General features: G+C 39.2%; 1 pseudogene; it reads left to right on the forward strand.

Annotated features, from left to right (window-relative positions):
- Positions 1-4666: 4666 nt before the first annotated feature.
- The window catches only part of LOC113897677, a 34680-nt pseudogene continuing 15606 nt past the window's right edge, over positions 4667-23740 (forward strand).

Below are 23740 nucleotides of genomic sequence, written 5' to 3' on the forward strand. Positions count from 1 at the left end.
GTGAAAGTGGCATTCTACATTAGTACGAAATTATAAACACGGAATAGCTACAACTCTTTAAAAATACTATTTTGAAGTCTCAGTTCAGTGAGGTGACCTCTGTCCCTTCCCCACCACTAACACTCACAGCAGCAGATTAGTGGCAGGCATCCTTCCAGCCCTCTGCCTGCTAACTGCATGCTTTAGACTCACACTATTCATCATTTGTGATGTTTATCCCACCCCCTTGTTTAACGACACCTCTCCTATGGTTTCTGTTTCTTCCCTAGAACCAGCACGCAGAGTGCTTCATCTCACACATCTCCCCATTATCCTCACTGCCATGGTTCCTTTTCCTGTACTTATATTCTACATATTTATCAATCCAACCATCCAGCACTCCTAGAATAAATCAAACGCACTGTCTCTGAATGATGGGCCTAGACCCACTGCCGTCACGTGACATTGGTTACGTCACCACAGCAGACATTTCAAACATCTCTTCAAGACCCCATCTCTCTGTAACCCACCCTGCTCTCAAGATAAAACTTTGGCTGCCATTGCACAGAGACACTGAGGCTGCTGCTGCTACTGCTGCTAAGTCACTTCAGTTGTGTCTGACTCTGTGCTGACTCTGGCAGCCCACCAGGCTCCGCAGTCCCTGGGATTCTCCAGGCAAGAACACTGGAGTGGGTTGCCATTTCCTTCTCCAATGCATGAAAGTGAAAAGCAAAAGTGAAGTCACTCAGTCGTGTCTGACTCTAGCAACCCCATGGACTGCAGCCTACCAGGCTCCTCCATCCATGGGATTTTCCAGGCAAGAGTACTGGAGTGGGGTGCCATTGCCTTCTCTGGACACTGAGGCTAGCAAACATGAAACCCCTCAGGTGCTGGCCCACCTTCTCTCCTTTCTACAAATCTCTGAGAGAAAGCTGGCCTTGACACTGTTCAAGGTTAATTACACTGTACACACTCTTGAGCTGATCCCTTCCTATCTGCTCAACTCTGCTGCATAGGCTATTCTACCCCTTAGCGCCCTCCCTGCTTCTTGCTATGTCTCCACAAACACAATCAAGTAGAAACGTCCTGTTTAAACCCTTTCCCACCTACCATGAACCACCCACATCTCTTGACAACTATATTCTTTGAAAGGACACAGTTATGTACAGTCACCATTCGCTATACACCCACATCTTCACCTACAATTGTTTTCAATTCATTTAAGCCATTCTTTGCTTTGGAAAGGGTGAAAAATGACTATAATCTCTTCATCAAATACATGGAATCTTTCATTGTGCATCCTAATTGTCCTCTTTATGAATATTAACATTGTAGAAGACTCCTTTCCACTTGGGAGTATTTCTTGCACCTTGAAACATCACTATCTCCTGGTTCTTCATTTCCCTTTATGACAATTCTCTTCTCTAGGCTGCTGCTTTCTTCCTCAGTCCTAAGTTTTAGTGGGGCATCAGAGGTTTATCCCTGGTTCTCTTTTTGTCCTTTTTGGGTAATATTAATTTCTATGCCTTCATTTACCATATACATGGCTCCCAGATTTACTCTCTCATTTATTCACCAAATATTTACTGAGAATCTTCTACGCCCCAGGCTTTCTGCTGGAGGTTATGTGTTAGGTTATATTGCTGTCATCTGGTTCTCCCAAAGCATCTCAAAGCCAACATCTCAAAAATAATATTTTGTACTAACCAACACTTAGCTCGATATTTCTTTTCTTGGGTATTGATACTACCCAGTCATCCTGGCCAAAACCAGAATTATCCTGGTTCTTTCTTTCTCATGTCTGACAATCGATAACTAGTTGATTTAGTCCCCTTCATGTTTGTAATCTGTCATTTCTTCTTCACTCCTGCAGCCCCTTGTTATATTTTATATTGTTCCTGAAACTTGCTGTGTCTACTTTCACAATCTTCTAATCCATCCTCCACAATACTATTTTTTTTAAAAAGTTAACCTAATAGGTTGCTTACTGATCATATTACTTAATGAAGGCCTCAGAGAAACATTAACACCCTTGGCATAATACAGAACACATTTCATCGCTAAACCTAGGAAATGACAGCCGTGCCTTATTACTGCTTACTGTGTGCCTGACAGTGTGCTAAGCTCTAAAAGCATCTTATAGTATTTATTGCCAAAAATCTGCAGGGAAGAAGACAGAACTGCTGTGATGGTAAATTCTATGTGTCAACTTGACTGGGCTACAGGATGCCCACACACCTGGTTAGACATTTTTTCTGGGTTCTATCTGCAGAGGTGTTCTAGAAGAGAATAGCATCTGAATCTGTAGCCTGAGTAAAGCAGATTGCCTTCCCCACTGTGGGTACGAATTACCCAATCCAATGGGGACCTGAATAGTACAAAAAGGCTGTGTAGGAAAAATTCTTCCTCCCTCACTGATGGCCGAGACGCAGGTCTTCTCTTGCCCTCAGACCAGGACTCACATCATCACACTCAGTGCTGATGAGCACTCCTGGTTTTCAGGCCTTTGGACTGGGAGTCCCCATATACCACTGGCTGCCCCGGGTGTCCAGCTTTCAGATGGCAGAGGATGGGTCTTCTCAGCTTCCATAACTGCATGAGCCAATTCTTCATAATCAATCAATCCCCTATTGGTTCAGTATCTCAAGAACCCTGGTCAATACAATTGTCATCCCCATTTTAAAGATAATGAAACGTGAAACAGCCAGAGGAATCAAATAACTGCCTCAAGTTACAGCTACTAAGCGACAGGGATGGAGTCACTCAAATCTACTGTCTCCCAGGCCCATATTCTTCACTACAGTGCTCGACTACCTCCCTCCTGTTTCAGGGTCCATCCCTTTATAGTAGTTTCAACTCTGGCAGCGCCAACCCTTTTACAAGACCCCAACATGCTTGTCCAGGGCTCCACACGAAATGTCTTTTCTTACTTTGACATTAAGTCATCTTGAACATTTGGCACAAATATCATAGGCTTTGTGGTTTTAACGGAGAAGGCAATGGCACCCCACTCCAGTACTCTTGCCTGGAAAATCCCATGGACGGAGGAGCCTGGTGGGCTGCAGTCCATGGGGTTGCTAAGAGTCGGACACGACTGAGTGACTTCACTTTCACTTTTCACTTTCATGCATTGGAGAAGGAAATGGCAACCCACTCCAGTGTTCTTGCCTGGAGAATCCCAGGGACTGGGGAGCCTGGTGGGCTGCCGTCTATGGGGTCGCACAGAGTCGGACACGACTGAGGCGACTTAGCAGTGACTTAGCAGCACTTGTGGTTTTAAAATGTGCTCTGAAAGCAATTCCCAAAGAGAGATTGCTAAAAATGCCACTAACCAGGACAGGCATTGGTATAGTTTTAAACCTCCTGAGATACGTGATATTTGGGGACCACTCTTGTGTCATACAAATAGAGAAAGGACTATTGAATGAGCCTCAGTAATTTGTATTTACATCTCATAGAGTACGCAATAATTGTGGCAGGCAGTCTTGGAGTTGGTAAGATGACAGGTAAACAGCCTTCCGAATCAACACATATACATTTATACACTCACCAAGTAAGAAAGAAGTAACCTTGGGTGCAGGGTGTTCAAGTAAAAGAACAGTGACTTTGGCATTAGACCAATCAGGATTTGAAACTATTTCTACCACTTACTAGACGTGTATGTACCCTAGAATATGATATGTAACCCTCTGAGCCTTTCTACCACTTACTAGACATATATGTGCCCTAGAATATATTTAACCCTCTGAGCCTTAGCTTCCCTATTTTTAAAATAGAAGTAAAATAACTAGATGAAAGGGCTTTTGTCAGGATTAAATGAGAAAATGCTGATAAACATCAAAACATGGCTTCTCCGGGAGATAAACATTAGCTGCCTTCCAGTCCACATTTCTTCCCTTTCCTTCAGGGCTGCCACTCAAAAACATCAGACTCAGCTACATTATACACTCTAATGAGGTTTCACTTGGACCAACTGAAATATGTGGCACAGTCATTACTTACGAAAGCAAATAGTAGCTGACCAATCTAGACCGCTACTTCTAGGTACCAGAGACAGCAGGAAATTGAGGGGATCATTTGAATAAACAGGGTGGATCTTCTATGAAAAGCTGCCAGAATTAAATATCACAACTGATCTACTCATGACCAATTAACAACTGCGTTGATACAGAGGAAAGACCTCCTGCTTAACAGAAGCATTTACATTAACCCAGATACACTTTTAGCAAGAAACAACAGAGGGGACTAGAAAGACATTTGTGAGTGATATTTAAGCCATTCATAAAGTATTCTGCACAGAGCCCTGTGGAGGCTGCCTACAAGCAAAGAGCTGTCCTCCATGAAGGTACAGCATGTAAATAAATAAGAAAAACCCAGAGAAGTCCTTGGTGGTCCAGTGGTTAGGACTTCATACTTTCACTGCTGAGGGCCTGGATTCAAACCCTGGTGGGGCAACTAAGACCCCACAAGCCATGTGGCTCAGCTGAATAAATAAATAAGAAAACAGCCAGTGCCTGATCTAGAGCACAAGACAGAGACAGAGAAGGACAGAGAAGAAGACAGAGAGAGACTGACGTCACAGCTCTGCCTCCGAACTGGATAGCAATCAGTGTGGTAACAACTGGGAGGACTTCTGGCAGAAGCGGTGGAATCTTCAGGAGCTGGGAAACACTGAATTGAGACCAGTATGACTGTGGCAGCTGCGAGCCCCACACAATTAGAATGTTGGCAAGCCGAACGCAAAACAGAGCCAGGAATAATACCAAGTGGCAGCGGGGCTTCCAAATCTGACCGTTCCTCCACATGCTTTAAACATGTGTTTAGTCCAGCAGGGGTCATGGTGACAGCTGAAAAGCCCTTCAGAAACTATCAGAGGCAGCGTCTGTGAAAACCTTTTGGCACCTGCATGTGCCAATAAGGGTATTTTCCTCTCGTATGAGCACAAAATGTGCCTGAGAACGCAGCATATAAAACCAGAGGCCGAGAGTCGTGACCAAGAGTACGAATATCTCCCTTGGGCCGGGCCACCATTCTGATTCCCATGGTCTCTGGAAACCATCACCTTATCACTGCACTATCCCACTTCACCACAGGCCTCCTAGGAGTGCCCTAACTGCCACAGAACATCTCAGCTTTCAGGTCTCCAAACAAAACACCATGCCATTTGTCTCACACAGAGAATGGACAATAAGTAATTTTTTAATTTCTGAACCATGTGATCAAAAAAACCCTCAATTCTTAAAAACACCATTTGCCACAACATGGATGGACCTAGAAATAGTCACGCTGAGTGAAGTAAGTCAGACAGAGAAGGAGAAATATTGTATGACATCCCTTATATTCAGAATCTCAAAAAGAAATGATACAAATGATCTTATCTACAAAAGGGACTCACAGACTTAGAGAACAAACTTACGGTTGCCAGGGGAAGGATAGGGACAAGCGATAGCTGGGGAGTTTGAGATCAACATGTACACACTGCTCTATTTTAAATGGATAGCCAACAAAATCCTACTGTATGGCACAGGGAACTCTGCTCAAAGTTATGTGGCAACCTGGATGGGAAGGGAGTTTGAGAGAGAATCGATACATGTAAATGTACAGCTGAGTCCCTTTGCTGTCCACCTGAAACCATCACAACATGGTTAATCAGCTATACCCCAATGCAAAAAGTTTTTAAAATTGGGTAGTAATAACAAGCTCAATGTATCGCTGCAAGGATTTTAAACAGTTAAAAGATGCACTCACAACATATTAGCCATTATTATTTATGAATGTTAACCTTTTTTAGTTGGTCTTAAATGGGTGGCATTTTCTGAGGAATCAATCCCTTATACTTACTCAGTTTCACTTGTTATTACCATGGTTTAAACTGGATAGATCTTAAAAACTTTAGATCCAACCAATCATTTGGAGGCCAAATGAAACACAGAGCCAAGTCCAATGTGTAGAACTTGCTCCATCCAGACAGCAGACAGGCAGTGGGAGGAAGAACATGTAACAGAGACAGCTGATTGGTTAAAGGAAGTGCCACACAAGTCTGAAGAGAAATATCAGTGGGCAAGAAATCCTCACTTCCTGAGAGTTTTCCAAATAAACAATGGAAGCTTTTATTTTCCTTTTAAGGATCTAAGAATGGCTTAGAAAAATGTCACATTTCATCCTATTACAGAATTAGTTACTAAGCAAAACATTTTCTAATGATTGACAATATAACTCTAGAAGTTACCAAGCAAGGTCGCTCCTACATTTTTGAACATGTACATGCTACAACATTTTTCAGTCTTCTCCCTATCTTATGATTCATGAATGTTTGAATTATATTGAAGAGAAGTTGTTTTTTTTTTAACTCTTGGGTTTAATCTCCCATGGAAAGCATTTTCTCCATCTCTTTTAAGGATAGTGGGGACAGCAGTCACTGGAAATTCTGCCCACAAAAATTCCTAAACATAGCACCTTTCAGATACACACCACGCAGAGTTGTCAAAGCACTTTCACTTATATTATCTCACTATCTTCACAACAACCAAACAGAAAGAAAGCCTATATTCCCAGTGAATGAAGAAACTGAAACCCAGACAGATGGTTTTTCTGTTTTCTGATGCAAGTGTGTCTTCTGGGTCTTACTTGTAGGCTTCGTCCATGACCACTCCACACATGGCAGAGCTGTTAATGTTGCCCACGCATGTTCTATCTCCATATCTCATCTTGATGACAAAATTGTCTGGCCTAGGGTTCATTAAATTGTAGCCCAAAGCCAGAGTTCCCAAACAAGATTGTCAGGGATTATTTTACTTCAGTCTTTCTATCAGCGCATGGCTATGTTCATGAGCTTCCTCAACCAGTTAGATTAAAAACCAAAATAACAATAATAATAATGGCAACTGCAAGACAACACTGTGATAGAACTTTTATTTACTATTTACTTTATCCTCACAACACTGCTGTAAGTTATCAATATTTTTACTTTACAGAAGAGTTAACACTCTCAGGTAAGCTAAGAACTCCACAGGGCCACAGAGATGATGATGGCAATGATGTCAAATTTGAAAGCCAACTGTGGCTAGCTTCAAAATCCATCCTCTTCATGATGACACACTGTTTTAAATCTCTGAATTCCCAGCATCCAGCACGACATCTACCACATGGTTGTAAGTCATTGCATGCGTCTAAGTCACTTCATTCCTGTCCGTCTCTTTGCAACCCTTTGGACTGTAGCCCACCAGGCTCCAGTGTCCATGGGATTCTCCAGGCAAGAATACTGGAGTGGGTTACCATGCCCTCCTCCAAGGGATCTTCCAAACCCAGGGATCAAACCCATGGCTCTTTTGTCTCCTGCATTGGTTGGCGGGTTCTCTACCACCAGCACCACCTGGAAAGTCCTATAACTCATTAAGAGTTGTTAATAGTTAAAGCCAAAGCCAAAAAGAAATGCACTTTCTCCTAATCTGATAGGAAATCTCTGTTCCTGTCTGATGCTCTCAAACAGATGCTACTCTCCTCTGCTCCTGTGAATTCAGTGGGCTGGAGGAGCTGGCATCCCATAATCTCCACTGCAGCTTCCCAATAATTGCCCATCACCCGCTCTCAGTGCACTTTTGGAGGTACACTTGAGCATTTGTATACTTTGCTACATCTTTATCACTATCATCTGGTAACTAGTGTGATTCTCAAGTTATTTAAAAACTGAAGCATCCAAGAGAAAATCTTCTACAGCCCACCATCATTTCATGACCTCCTCAATGTCAGACAACTACAACTGTGATCCACTTCAGCCACCCTGCAGCCTATCATCCCTTAGAACCACCTCTTCAAGGTTATGATCTTTGTGTTTCCTTTCCTGGGCTATGTTACCCTTGTTTCCACTGCCAATCTCTCCATTACTGAACCTGATCTTTCTCCTTCCACTCTTTTGTTACCGGTCATCATAAACGATCTCCTGTCTCTCTCATACCTTCACTCCTTCCTTCCCTCTCCTCTCGCTTCCCTCTAATACATATACACTCAGCTTCCACAACCTGCAAAATCTTTCCCACAAGCCTACTTAAATGCAAATTATTCCTCTATTTCTGCATTTATTATTTGTCCATTTATTTGAAGTTTATAATTTGAGTAAATCCACAGATTGTAATTAGCCTTTAGGAGTAACAGAGCAATGTATAGAAGAAGACTTATGCATAAGAATGCAATTACAAGTATGAGTTCCACATGCTTCTGTGATAATGCTTCAAGTGCCAGGAATAAAATGATGATATAACAGAAAATATCCTTGCTTTAGCAACTGGTTATAGAAATACAAAGAAATCACATTCAAATTCACTCTATTCTGCCTTCTGAACTATCATGAAAAACATTTGCTTTTGATGCTTCCCAGGGGGCAATCCCATGATTTCATCATTTTTGATAAAAGAAGGTAGATCGTCTCCCTTAGATACAACTTATCATAAAAACAAAATACATACATTTATGCCAATAAAAATTTCTACTGCTATTTTCCTACTAATAATTAGGCAAGAATTCTTTTCAAAAGCAGACAATTGTGATGTTAGTTCACTTTCTAAAGCTTGTACTTCTAAAGATGAGAAAAAATATTCAAAATTTTTAAATTTTATGGTAAAATATGGCTTTGGTTAACTACATAAAGAAAACAAAGATTTTGATGTGAGATACAAAATTTTTAAATTCTGACTTGACTAATCTACATTTATGTGGGTTTATTTATACTTATTTTATTTGCTTATATTATGAGGTAAACACAGAGCTAAGAATGCCATAAATAGGGAACACTTCATTAGTCAAGTTATGATGAAATACAAGTTTATTTAGGATAACGCCAAACTCACAGATGTCATTTATATCAGTAAACATAAAACTCTCTTGCCTGGCTTGTCTACCTTCAAATAAATGCCCTCCATCCTAGGTGAACATCTGAGAACAGAGAATATTTGGATCCATTTCCTCGTCTCTCTGATTCACCTGCAGGGGGCAGTACAGTTCTGATGAAGTTGGATTGCCCTGAATCTGAAATCCCTGCTCTGTCAGTTTCAGTTACATAAACTAGGTCAAGTTAGTTAACCTGACCCTTGGTCTCCCATATGTAAAATAAATAAAAGAATAGAACCTATTTTATAGGATGGTCATAAGAATGAAATGAGAAAATGGTAAGTATATTACAAGTGCTCTTTCAATACTTGTCTGCTATTATTATTTCATATGTTTTCATTGTATTAGCTTTCCCTGTGATTTAACTAAACATAATTTGATTAATATGTTTGAAGCACCCAATATTTGTTAGGTCCTATAGGTGATGAGGCTAAAAACATAACTCCAATCCTTCTCCATAAATTCAGTCTAGTAGGGGAAAATAGATGTGTTGATTATAAACACAACAATGCAGTAAAGACAATATACAAAGTACTGCAAGAATACAAGGTGGATATCTTCACCTCCAACCAGGTAAGTGAGGGAAGGAGGCTTCCTTCTTGTCACTGCTGGGAGAGGAACAGATAGATAAATTGAGTTGAAAATGAAAAAGTCCCCCTCCTAATCTCATGCTCACCCCACCCCCTCACCACACCCCCTCATCAGGCACCAACCCCAGATATTTGGACAAACACACTTGACCTGGACTCAGCCAATGAGGTGCTCTTGACTGGCCCTTTGATTCTTGAGAAAGATATCAAGTTGCTCAAGTAGCCAGAAAACATTCTGACCCCCATAGCAGAAGGCAGTGATCAGTGGTGCAGTGGTAAATGCTCAGGGGCATCGTTGTCAGGGGCAACAAGAATAGTGACCAGTTCTGAGTAGTGGAGGGAGCTCAACTATGTTCTCAGCTGCTCATCCTCCCTTGGTCCCCAGGCTCTTTCTGAGTTCAATCTCTAGCTCTCTAGATAATTTGTAAGAAACCTAATGTCCTTCCAACAAATTATTTCTCTGCCTGTGTTAGCCAGAGGTTCTCTATTCTTTGAAACCAAGAACCCCAACTGGTACCTTTCGTCACCAAGTAAACTTTCCAGCCTCATTGCGACTGTGGCTCTGGCTTTCCAACTGGCCTCTCATTATCACTTTCTTCTGTGTTAACTAAGATACTATTCTGTTGCCCTTTTCAGTATAAACAGAGCTTATCGTGAAACTTTATCTTGGCAAAACGCATATTAAGGAAAGTATTATATGAGTTTTCATTTAGCAAAAGAACAATTGTTTCTATGTGCCACAAAGAAAAAAATCTTCCATGATTCATCTCTTCCAAACAAGATCCTCTTATTCTTTTCATTTTATGATAAACAATGAAGAAGAAAGCAAAAGGGAAGGACAATGTAAGGCAACAAAGACATAAGAAATCATTTAACTGGTTTCCTGTAGGAGTCAACAACCCACTCCTATCTTTATTTTCTTCTTAACATTAGGTTGATCAAATTGGCAGGGCTTTTTAAATCAAATATCAGCAATTATTGAAGTAGAAGCTTCAGTCACAGGAACATCTTAGCCTGTGGACCACTGTCATTGTCCAAGGATAAAAGGTGAAAAAGACTGTGTTGAAAATGCCCACCCCACCAGAAGGCCCTTGAGGATGACCAGATCAGTAACTATACTTTGAGAATCACTTCTGTGAACACTGCAAAAAGAAATATCTTGGTAACCTGAACTACTGAAAAAAAAAAAGAAAGAAAGATAAGCTTTGATTCACCATTTGGAGTGGAAGGTATACAGGCAACCAAACCTAAGGAGAATACTTAATAAGACCTTTTCACTTTCATATTCCCACATTTCTTCTCCCCCGCCCCCAACACCCCACCCCTTATCACTTCCCAGCTGTCTCCAGATTTTAGCTATAAGGTCAGAGTTAAGCCTTTAGGAATGTGTCTCTCTATAGGCAGAAACCTGATTCCATCTGAAAAAAACTCTTGGTAGACCTTGGGAAAACTGCAGTTGCTATCCCATGTACAGAGAGAGCTTTTGCAGTCATTGGACTTTAAATGCCTGTTTGTTGGCCTGCCAAAAGGTTACAGCTCCCTGGAGAACTGAGCCAGTTCCTCTAAACCCCTCCCACTGACTCATATGTTTGTCTGGCTGCAGCTGCTAAAAAAGATGAGAATTTAAAAGCTGCTACACAAGTGCAAAAGCAATAACCAGAACAGTGGCAATATCCTCAGGTCTTGAAAAGAAAATATTTACTGAGAAAGGCAAAAGGTGAGGGAAGGGACATTAGCAAGAAAACAGTGGAATATAGAACAGATAAAGATGAGAAGAACAGGAAGGAAATCACGGGTTCTCAGGGCTGGAATTTATTCTGCTCTGTGACCTTGCTAAAGGCAGTCTCATGGATTTATTTTCTTTCCCCTGTGGTTAAATTTTCTTTGACCCAGATTTACATGGAAGTTGATATTTGATAACTTGTCCACTATCACAACATTATAATCATTTTCTTCAGCAATGCTCAGAGAACTTTAAAAGTTGTTTGTTATTTCTATCCTAGCAATATTGCAGTGAGATAGGACAGAAGGTCATTTCCTACATAAAGTAAAGATTCCTTAACTCTCAAGTCATTGTAACAAATCCATGTTTCATTCAGTAGAGTCCAGGGAAATATTGGTAAACCAGCACTGCTGTCTTCTAGGACTCTGACTCCATTCTGCAGTCTCGGCTCTCCCTACCCCCTTCCATATTCACCTCCTTTCATTCTCAAGTTTTCCCATCTCTCTGATCAAACAGGAAAGTGATCTAACAAGCATTGATCTAAAGAGTGGAGAAACGAAAGTGCTGCCATTCTCAGCAATTCTTCCACCTTCAAAAAGAGACAAAAGGAAAGGATGATGTTCATCACTGAGTAATTGCTAATAATGGAACTTTTTAGTCCTAAGTGTGAGAGTTAATTGGAGATAGGAAGACTTTGCTGAAAGCCCTTAAATCACACTGTTGAGACATATTAAAGATATAGTCCTTTTAAAAAAATCTAAACCTTTTTCCCGATGCCTATTATGTCACAAATCCTGCACAACACATTTGATCCAATAGTAGTAACACTGCAAATAAACCCCATGCCCATAGGTTAGAAATGTCATCTTTACTGTGCTTGGTACAGAAATCTCTTCCTTACCAGAATGTGTCTCCTCCATAGTCTTTCTTCATCTGTTATCAAAAGTGGGGTTTTTCTTTCTCAAGGCAGAATCAGCCTAAGAGAGTACTTGAGAATTTCACTAACTGTATCTCACTTTCTAGTTGTGGTTGTATTCCTGTCACCACCTAACCTAAAGTTTTGCATGAATGTCTCTGATAATAGGTACATAATCCATGAACAACTTCTTTGATTTTATTTTAGATCTTGCTAAGGAGGGTCTTGCTGAGGTGTCAAATCCCCATGGATTCATTTTCTATCAGTATTTCAGTATATTTCCACAAAGATCTGAAGCTATTTATAAACTGCTTCACTTCCTGGAAAGTTTTTGCTACTCCAAAGAAACTTTTAAAGTTTAAGAACATCACTTTGGAACTGAACACTCTGGCACTGATCCTATTTTTTTTTTTTTTTTTTTCCTATTTTGGGGGAAAACATTTTAAAAACTCATATTTAAATAATCCTAACTAAATTGTTTATTTTATGAAATTGTGCCTCCCCAGCAAAACTGTTAACTCGTAGAGGGCAAGAAATGCGCCTACCACTTTGTTTCCTAGTTAGTACGTCGACTTACTGTCATACTCCTCCCAGAGCCTAACGGCTCCCATGCACACAGGTGGGTATACAACCGCATTTTGGTAACTGAACTGAAACTAGGCAATTCAATATTTAAGGCTGTGTTTTCAGCAGCCAACTTTTTAAAATTTTTATTTATTATTTTAATTGGAGGATAATTACTTTTCAACATTGAGATGGTTTTTTGCCATGTATCAGTATGAATCGGCCATAGGCATACATGTGCCCACTCTCTCCTGAACCTCCCTCCCACCTTCATCTCAACTCTATCCCTCCAAGTTGTCACAAAGCAATGGCTTGGGTCTCCTGCATCATACATCAAACTCACACTGGCAATCTATTTTGCATATGGTAATGTACATATTGCAAAGCTATTCACTTAAATCATTCCACCCTCTCCTTCTTCCACTGAGTCCAAAAGCCTGTTCTTCATGTCTGTGTCTCCTCTGCTTCGGCAGCCAACTTTTTTGTCTATACAGACAAATGAATATGGGCACAGTTTAAATAGCTTCGGCTATGACACACACATTGACACTTGTCTCTTAGCTAAGAAATGCATAAATGTAGAGCTGAGGGGAGGAATTATATTATTCAATGTCCTGAACACAGGATAATAACACTGATTTATTGAATAGTTACACATCTCAAGGAGCTGGGCCCCCTTGCCCTTAAAATCATCAGTGAACATGTATAACAGGCCTTTGAGCTTTCAGGGTGTTTTTTTTTCAGATACATTATGACATCAGGCTATTTTGCATGCACTTATTTTTTCTTTAGGCCATTACTTCCCACAGTAGTTTTTTTAAATATATGCATACTAAATAAATTTTCCCTGGTAGCTCAGATGGCAAAGAGCATGCCTGCAAAGAGGGAGACCTGGGTTCAATCCTTGGGTTGCGAAGATCCCCTGGACAAGGAAATGGCAACCCACTCCAGTATTCTTGACTGGAGAATTCCATGGACAGAGTAGCTTGGCAGGCTACAGTCCATGGGGTCACAAAGAGTTGGACATGATGGAGCGATTAACAAATAGCAGGTATATATGTATCACTTATTAGTCATCATTTATGGTATACATTTAAGAATTTTGACTTTAAATACTTCTTTTAAATTTACAAGTATCCTTGTGAGAATAACTTATGCATTGGCATTCAGTAAAGTATTGACAGTAAAAGTGTAGCTTTTTTTACTATTAAAATACAAATATATAATTAAACTTAGTGGATACTGAACAAGTCAAATCACTGCATTACAATAATTTCAACAGTTAAATAAGACTCTGTGGCCTAAGTTGGATCCTAATTTTCAGTAGTAACATTTAGGAAATGCTTTGATTTTCTTGGGCAACATTAATGGAAAATATATATTTAAATATGTATATGTATGTATTTATATATATTGGGTTGGTCAAAAATTCTAATGGGTTTTTCCACAAGATGTTATTGAAAAATCTGAACAAACTTTTTGGCCAACCCAATATAAATACATCTATATATATATATTTAAGTATAAATACATACATATTCATGTGCATACACATATGTATTCACAATTTTTTAAGGATAAGCTCCTTAAAAAGCATCTTTGTCAGATGCTTTTTTTTTTTTTTTTTTGTCCTAATTTAGATCCAGTTTCCATTCATTCAAAAACACTAGAAAGCAAAAACTGTTTAGGATAACAAAGCAAACATCTGTTGAGCATTTACTACTTACTAAAAAACTGTGAAGCTCCTAACAATCTTGCTGGGTAGCTATTATTATTCATATATAAAAAATGAAGAAACTACATCACAAAGGAGTTTTTATCAGCTCTCATGGACAGTAAACAAAAGAGTAAAAATTGCCTGGCTGCAAATCCAGTGCTGTTTGCATGCACCAGGCCCTTAGAGTAACCAACTGAGAATTACAACCAAGGCAGCTGCTTGCAGAAAACTTTGACTCTACAAAGTGTTTGCAGACCCTTATTTGTGAGGTATTTTCTTAGAACAATAAAATCCATTTTCCCATAAATATAATTAAAACCCATTTTGCCATAAAGTGAAAGTGAAGTCGCTCAGTTGTGTCTGACTCTTTGCGGCCCATGAACTGTAGCCTACCAGGCTCCTCTGTCCACGGGATTTTCCAGGCAAGAGTACTGGAGTGGGTTGCCATTTCCTTCTCCAGGAGATCTTCCCGACCCAGGGATTGAACCCGGGTCTCCCACATTGTAGGCAGACACTTTACCATCTGAGCCACCAGGGAAGTCCCATTTTTTCCCCCGCCCATAAACAGTAGCATTATTAATGTATATACAGTACTTTAATCTAACCATCTTATCACACAGTCATATCATAAACCTTGCCAAATATTCTTTCTCAATATACAATCTGTTAAAAACAAGACAACAGGCCAATATGGAGTCACCTATGTTAAACCCCAAGTCATCAAACCAGGACTTAACTACAGGTTTGGCTCTCCCAGAAATGGGGTGTAAACCAATCAATCAGGAATCACATGATCAGCACTGTTAGGTCATCTGTCTGAGAGACCCCTGGCATCACTGAAAGCAAAGTATCCCTGTGATGACCAATCTGCTTTATCGCCTAATAAAACTTCCTTGATCCTGCTCTCCTCTGTCTATAAAAGTCTGTCATTTTGTACAGCTCCTTAGAGCTCCTTACTGTCTGCTAGATGGGATACTGCCCAATTCATGAATCTCTGAATAAAACCAATGAGATCTTTAAAATTTACTCAATTGAATTTCATTAACAAATCAGAGAATATGAAAATTAGAAGGAACCCTATAAGTAGACTGACCGACTGTTTCCCCAAGACTATAAGTGAATCTCAGTTTTAAAACTGGTACTAAGGAGTTCCTGGGACCTGGGACTTGCAGTGCTGAAATTTGTACTCTTCTGTTATTTATACAGAGTCATTGAGTCTCAGTTATATTATAATTTCTCAGGCTTAATCAATTCATGTATTTGTTCATCATTTATGCTCCTTATTAGGATATGTGTGTCAGGAACAAAATCTCTGGTCCCTTTGTATTTTCAGCACTATATTTCCTGACTTGGTCTACACAATTTGATATATATTTGTTGACTGTTATTGATGAGCAATATTATGTTGCTTGGGGGAACTGAGGTCTTTATTCAAGTCATATTGGACCAGAAGAACAATGATATATTAAAGATAGAAAGCTGACAGCTTCATGAGAACATCTTCACCAATTTTTCCTTTACTTCCTATATTTTATGTACTCAGTGTATACAAATTCATAATGAAAAATAAAAAGCATTTGTAAAAGACTAATTATCAGTGCCTTGTGTTCCCTGATTAACCAAAGGGCTGCTGATTCAGGAGGTGAAGATCGTGTCATAGGATAAATTACTATCTCAGCTGTCCTGATTGCCAGGCTTCCTGCCAGTCGAGCAACAACAAACACCTTATCATCCCCCTTCACTGCCCCTCGCCTGTTGCCCTCACAAATTATTTGCAAAGACAGAGGAGGGCAACAGGTGAACAGACTCTGATGCTTCCTTGACTATATCAATAAACATCCCCCAGTTCCTGTTCATATTAAAATCCAAATTGGCAGTGGAACGAGCTTAAAAACTGATGTAGCACTTGAGATATGCGATTTCAAAGAAGAGGATTTTTCTCCAGCTGTGCTGCATCTCCATATCTGCCAAAACGCTCATGGTTTGACTGTGCATTCCGAGTTCCATTCCTCCCTCTTAAAACGATGAGAACCATGAGCCAGAACTCATTAAGAAATTACCCAGTAAACACTCTGACTCCCAAGTTGCTTTCTGACACCAAGCAACTTTCTTTGATCAGTAGAAACAGCACATTATATTCACTATAGACCTTTAAGTGGGAGTCACTGCCAAGAAATTCCAACAGAGATGAAAATACCAGAATTTTGAAGTTGAACCACAACTGCTCCTTGATACCACAGTACACTGTGTTTAAAGAGTTTAATTCATTACTATTTAAATTTGCAAATATTTCTACATCCACTTAAAAATATCTTTTTTCATTTGGCTCCCCTCCTTGAAACTCAGAGTATTATTGTCCTATAACTTGAAACTATACCCTGGGATTGTTTGATTATAGTGCAGAAGTAGATTTCCAGAGCTCCATAGACTGCCACTTGTTATGTAATGGCGCACAACACACAAGCCATGTGGCGGGTGTGGCTTCCCCTCTCCCATCCCGCTCTCATTCTCATAGGTTAAAATAAGTAGTGAGCATAGACTGGAAGAGAAAAATGTCCATCAGTAAAGGACAATCTGGACTGAATATCTGATGGGAGCAAGGCTAAATCTCTTGAAGACAGGCTACAAGGAGTTAATGCAATTTCTCTCCGTAGAGAGATATTTTCAGCATCAGTGTATAGGGTCACTTTCTTCTGCTCTCCTGGCTACTTTCCTTAGAGTTCCTGAGCAGAACAAACCCCAAAACCATGATGCTGGTTAGGACAGTCCTGATGGCTCAGTACCGAAAACAACTTGCACAGCAGCATTCAAACTTTTGGGTAGAAAACACAGAAACAAACTCTGGTACTGTGGTGCTCACATGAGAATAACATGGAGAGTTTGGTTAGAATACTCAAGCTCAAACTCACCCCTGGGATGCTTCGAAATGCCCTCCTCCTCACCCACTTGCACCCCATTAAGACCATTGCTCACAGCTATTGCCAACCTGTGATACCATGAATAGGATGTGGTCAGCATGGCACTAGGCACCCTGCCATCTGACATGTGCATAGCTCATAAGTCAGTGAGTCCACTCAGAACTTTACTCAACTGACACGGAAAAAGAAAGTCAAAATATGCAAGTCACATGACATTTACCCATGCTTATAATAATAAAATGAACTGATTAAATTAAGCATGATATCAAAGCACTGCTGCTGCTGCTGCTAAGTCACTTCAGTTGTGTCTGACTCTGTGCAACCACATAGACGGCAGCCCACCAGGCTCCCCCGTCCCTGGGATTCTCCAGGCAAGAACACTGGAGTGGGTTGCCACTTCCTTCTCCAATGCACGAAAGGAAAAGTGAAAGTGAAGTTGCTCAGTCGTGTCCAACTCCTAGTTGCCATTGCCTTCTCCGATCAAAGCACTAAAATTTTGTTAAAAAGGTAACTCTGTATCTGACATGATAAAGAAAAATAATTTCTCACTGATTTTGACTGTCTATTAATTGGCTATGAATCATCATTATTACATAGGAACAGGGAAAGGAATGAGGCTTAGAAATGATATCTTGGGGCTGGGTCCACATAGCACATCCATAAGAATACTTGGAAGTTTTTGTTACATCAAAGCTGCTAGACCTGCAGGAGAACTTCTTGACCCACCTGGTGTAGCACACTGGGACGGTCTACATTTGATACAACTATGACAAGATTCTGTTCCCCTCAACGTGGCCAGGCAAGGACCTGCTGCCACCAGCAGAGAGCAGCTTCTTCCGTTCACTCCAGAGTGCTGCTCAAATAGCCACTGTTCCATGTGTGCACAGAAGTTTGGGAAATTATGAATTTGGGGAACTGCAGAAGTTACCTGGTACTTGTATCATTGCATGTCTCCAAGACTAATTCCCAAAGAAAAGGAAAGAAAATATTGACTGCAACTAGAGCATCTTATGGAAAAGAATGAAGATTCCTGGGGCTATTTGAACCCTTCCTTCATCTTTTACCTTAAAGTCACTTTGAAATGCTAAGTGAAAGAAGTCAGACACAAAAGATCATATAATATATGATTCCATTTATGTGAAATGTCCAGAAAAGACAAATCTATACAAACAGAAAGTAGATTAGTGGTTGCCTAGGGCCGGGGGTAGGAACAGACCAACTGCAAATGGGCATCAGGAATCTTTGGGGGATGATGAAATGTTCTAAAATTGGACTGTGCTGATGGCTGAGGGCTGAACAACTCTGCAAATAATTGAATGGTACACTTAAAATGACTGAAGTTCACAATATTTAAACCATATATCAATAAAGCTCTTAAGAAACACTCTGAAGTAATATTAAACAATTTATAATTTTATCCATATTACTTAGATTTCTCAACAGAAATATATATGTTATAAAAAAGAGGTTGCAACATTGATATCCTTTTTTTCATTAAAAAAAGAAGTTGTATTTTAAAGGAGAAAAAAAGTATTTAATCTTGAATATGCACAGAAAATGACTCAGAGGAAATACAAGGAATGTGGGTTTTAGTGGATGAGATTAAAGTTTCTTCGCAGGGAAATTTTTACTTCTAACTTCATGTATTTTTGTATCATTGTATATTTTTATAGGAAAATATTCCCTTTGTTTAAAAAAATACAAATTACCCTTAATGTCTATGTCTTTCTTTGAGTCTAAAACACATTTGTCACCAAGGTTCTCAGAACATGAGTTATCTATAATTAAATGCATCAGTTCCAGAATAAAATGGTAAAGTATTTGCTGGTTCTGGAAAAAATGTGATTAAAGATTTAATGCATATTTTTTCAGCAAAACTGCCCTGTAATAATGTTTACAGAGTGTGCTATGTGTTGTATTGATGATATGCAGACAATTTTAGGTCAGAGTTTGGCAAGTTTTTCTAAAAGAGTCAAATAATGAATATGCTAGTCATTTTGGGCCAGTCTGTCTTGGTCTCAACTGCTCTGCTGTTACAGGTAAAAGCAGCCATAGACAATTCATAAATGAATAGACTTGACTATGTCTGTTGATTCCTGTATTAGGTGGCAGATTGGATCATTTTTAACACTTCTCTGAATATGTATTAGAAAATTATAACTAGCTTCAAGTCCATGAATTCATAAGTATTATTGCTTAGAATGAGGCTAAATTCATGTAGGTTTTTTTAAAGGTTGGAAATTTTAAAAAAATATTGAATAAATAACAGCACAGAAGATATCCGAGTATGACAAAAATCCATGAAAGATGTTTGCAAATGACAAACATTTGGGAAAACTACATTTGAGTATAAACATCAATTTTAACAATAAATGGTAGAATGAATAAAATCTCTCCAGATGAAGTAACTCTTATCAGAACCCAACCCAATAATTGAGGCAAAGCTCCCTGAAAGAAATAGCAAATGTAGACCAAAAATCCTCAAAAGCAGTGATCCTTACCCAGAAAAAAAAAAAAAAAAAAATCAAAAACGCATAGGTCAAAGTAGCTCCCTGTAATACATTCAAATTCAGAGACTTCAAAATGGTAAAAGCAATAAGAATACACACAACAGTGTCGTCCCAAGTTTTTTCCAAGCGCCCCAGTGCACATGACCTGTGCTCAGCGATGAACAGCAAATCAAACAGACAGACCAAGAATACAGTGCTCTTTGGCAACTAGCGCCCTGCTCGCATACCAATTGTGATGACACAGGAAACTGCAGTGTCAGAATAACGTATTGTTGCTGCCAGCGACTGTCCCCATTCAATTCGACAGGCTGCAATCCAGGTCAGAAAAAGAACAGAGTTCTCAACCCCTTGACTCTTCCTCCACTTTCCTAAACATAGCCATAATTTCCAAACTGATCACCATCATTAGGGCTTTTTTTCCACTTAGGAAAATCAGAAGTGTGAAAAGGCGGGAGAGGCTATATGGTGGAGGAAGAAAAGAGAGAAGAGTTTTTAACATCTACATGCTATGTTCTCTACACATCCTATTTTACTGAGTACTTACAATAAATCCACATCATAGATATAATTATTTTCATTTTGGAGAAAAGGAAATGGAAACATTAATCTAGACTTACCTCCTTTTTCTCTTCAAAATTACACTTTCATATCAGTAATACTGAACAGTAAATACTGATCTGTAGATATGTCTTATTATTGTAGTTCATGTTTGCTCAGGCCACTGGAATGTTCTTTCTATATCTATATTCAACTAAATTGCACATGGCTTTAAGACAGCTTAAGCAAGACTTTCCCTAAGACACCTTCCTGAACACCCTCCTCCACTCCCAGTTCACACCTGCCTTGGGTTTAATTCCACACGGCACTATCATTCTGCATAGCTCCACGGTATACTCATGAAATCGCTGATTTACCTGCCAACCTCTCCCAGTAGCTAAAGTCTCTGAAGATACAGAGATTATTTCTATATGACTTCTCAAGTTTTTCTCAGAGCTTTAATACTATGTCTGGTACAAAGCAAGAACTCCAGTATTTGCTGAATAAATAAATGGAGGAGGGAATTGCATTGCCCAATGTCCTACAGTATATACCTTGTAGAACCAGAATTTGAAACTAATGTCTCTTTCCATTATACCACAATGTGAGTACAAAAAAAAATTAATTATTTACTACTTCAGCCTTAGGATGTTAAAGAAGAATTCATCAATGACTCAATTGCTCTAAATTACCTTGGGAAACCTTCAGGAAGTACTGTAAACTTCTAAGGGGAAAAAAGCTTATAAGGGGGAAAAGAATTTAATACCTGAAATCCAGTGAAAATTAAAATTCTGTTATGTAGAAAAGCTGAGATTTTCTCAGAATTATAGTGCCAAAAGTGGGAAATGGCAGTGTGGTACTCAAATATCCATCAAAGTCAGATGACTCTATCTTTGTTGTGAGGTCCCTCTAAACTCACATCAGGACAAAAGTATTTCTGTCATTTTTAATAAAAAAAAAAAAAACCCTCAGTAAGGTCCCAAGGTGGAAGCTGTTTCATATCAAACTGCCTCTTTGAGATGTCCCAAGAGTAGTTCACAATACCTGAGCACCCAGGAATCTATATATACCCACTATCTGACTAGGAAACAAGCTGAGCTCACACTGAATACCAAGTTGTTATTCCTACTTCTCTTCAGTATTTTTCAGACAGTTCTGTGGTATGGAATGTGGTTGGGGGCTGGAGGCCTTTACTAAAGTGAATCTGCATCCTTTAGGGGCACAAGAACCCAGATTCTGCTGATATTACCACCACACTGAGCCCCGAGTCCCAAACAAGTTTAGGGACTGACACTGGGGAACAAGAAGCTATTGCAGGGTTATAAACAAAGCAGTGATCAGACTGATGTTTGAAGTATTCTAGTTGTATCACCATCATTACTGTTATTGTTACTATAACCTCTACATGATTGCATTCTCATACACACTCCATAAGCTTCAGGAGAAAGTGCAGATGCAGCCAGTATACATGAAACTACTTTCAATAGACAGGGAGAGATGCATTAGAAGGTAGAAGCAACATCAATCATGTATGTTTGATTGATTGAAGGGAAAGTGATAGACAAATGTTTCTCTAGACTAATGTATTCTACTGAACTGCAGGTCTGCTGTGTGCAAAGCATTGTACCAGGTGCTGCTGTATTATCTGTGGAGTGAGATGAAGAGCTCTGACGGCTTCTCAGACAAGAACTCTGGGGAAATTTTTTTTTAGTAACAGCACCATTGTCTAAGTCAGGTCCTATGCTTTTCCACTTCAATTTTTTAAAGACACAGTTAGCTGACTCATAAATAATTAAATATAAAGAATCATCTGCTATTTTGTGGACAATATCTTTTTTCCAGTGACCAAAATATTAACGTCTACTCTCATTGGTTTTTGAGTATCACAGTATTTGAGAAATTCAATTATTAATCAGAAGGTTGTGTGTACAGCACACATCCAGAAATAGAATAGAACTTGCTAATTTTAAAGAACATTTTATGAAACACTGAACCATGTCTGCTCCCAAATTACCTAGGAACCAAAACTACACCCATGCCTTTAAAACTCAGGATCATTCTTCTTTGAATAAAGATGTTAACTCCTTACAATCAAACAGCCTTTGTTAAAAGTAAGCATAAATACCACTATACCATGTAATGAAAGTTACAGTACAATTAAATAAATAAAAGTTTTAATTTATATTCCCATTACACTTCCTTGAGGATATACCCTTTTCAACTTTATTGGACTTAGGTATTATTCAACTCTGTAACAGCAACACATTTAGAAACCAACTCTTCAGATGGATACTAGCCACATATGCAGTTAATTCATTTAATAAGCATTTACTGTGCATATGTGCTGGATATTGTTCTAGATACTAGGAATTCAAGCAAAGATGTTGTAGAGGAGACAAGCAGGTAACAGTTAAGTACAGTCAGTGTGGCACGTGCTCTATTGAAGTTCCTCAGGAGGGTACCTGATCAGACGTGAGCAGTCAGGAAGCCTTCCTAGTCTTGAAGAAACAGCAGAAACTAAACGGTTTGAAAAATCATGCTAAGCTAATCCATAGTGAGCTAATTATAAAGAAAAAAAATTCCATTCAACAAGCAGTCTTTTTTTTGACTTTGACCCCCACAGGCAGTCCCTATGGAAGATACCATTAACAGCAAATACCCTATTCATCTATAGGCCTATAATCTAATTAAGCTGGTAAACACACATTTTAGATGATGCTTTATCAGCAGAAAACTTGTGATCAAGCCCTCGATTACCACTTGCTAACTGCATGATTTGGGACATTAGTGTCTCATCATCTGTATAATGTACATTAATAGCATATATGTCACATGTTACAGCAAAGATGAAATAATGCTACTAAAGCACTTAGGCCAACCTGGAGAACTCAGAAAAAATGAGCTATTACAAAAGCCTCATTAGCATGGTTAATCTTACAGTTGAGTGTGCAAATATTCAAAACAGCAAGCAACCATTTTCAAAATTGGTTATTTTTTTTAAAGATTTAGCAGAGACAGTGAGGTTTGAGCTCACACTTGAAGGCAAAATGAAAAAGGTTTTACATGGTAGAATGAATAGCAAAAGTCAAAATAACAGTGATTTGTCCAGAGGATAATGAGAAGACTCAATTTTGACTCTGAGTAAAGTTTGTTTAAGGAAATAGAAGTAGGACTTGAAAGGTAAGCTGGTGCCAGGTTACAAAACTCCTTCAAATAAGCTTGAGCTTTGTCCTATACATGATGGGGACTGAAAGTTTTTGTTCAGTAAAGTCTGATGACCAAAAGCAGTCGTTTATAAGAAAAACTGGAAAGGGGGAGACAAGTTAGACAAACTAGTTGTGACTACAGTACTGCTGCATGGCAATGAGTCAATTAAAACACACATTGGAGCAGTGACAAGCAG

Source organism: Bos indicus x Bos taurus, chromosome 1 (genome assembly GCF_003369695.1).
Source record: "Bos indicus x Bos taurus breed Angus x Brahman F1 hybrid chromosome 1, Bos_hybrid_MaternalHap_v2.0, whole genome shotgun sequence".
Lineage (NCBI taxonomy): Eukaryota > Metazoa > Chordata > Mammalia > Artiodactyla > Bovidae > Bos > Bos indicus x Bos taurus.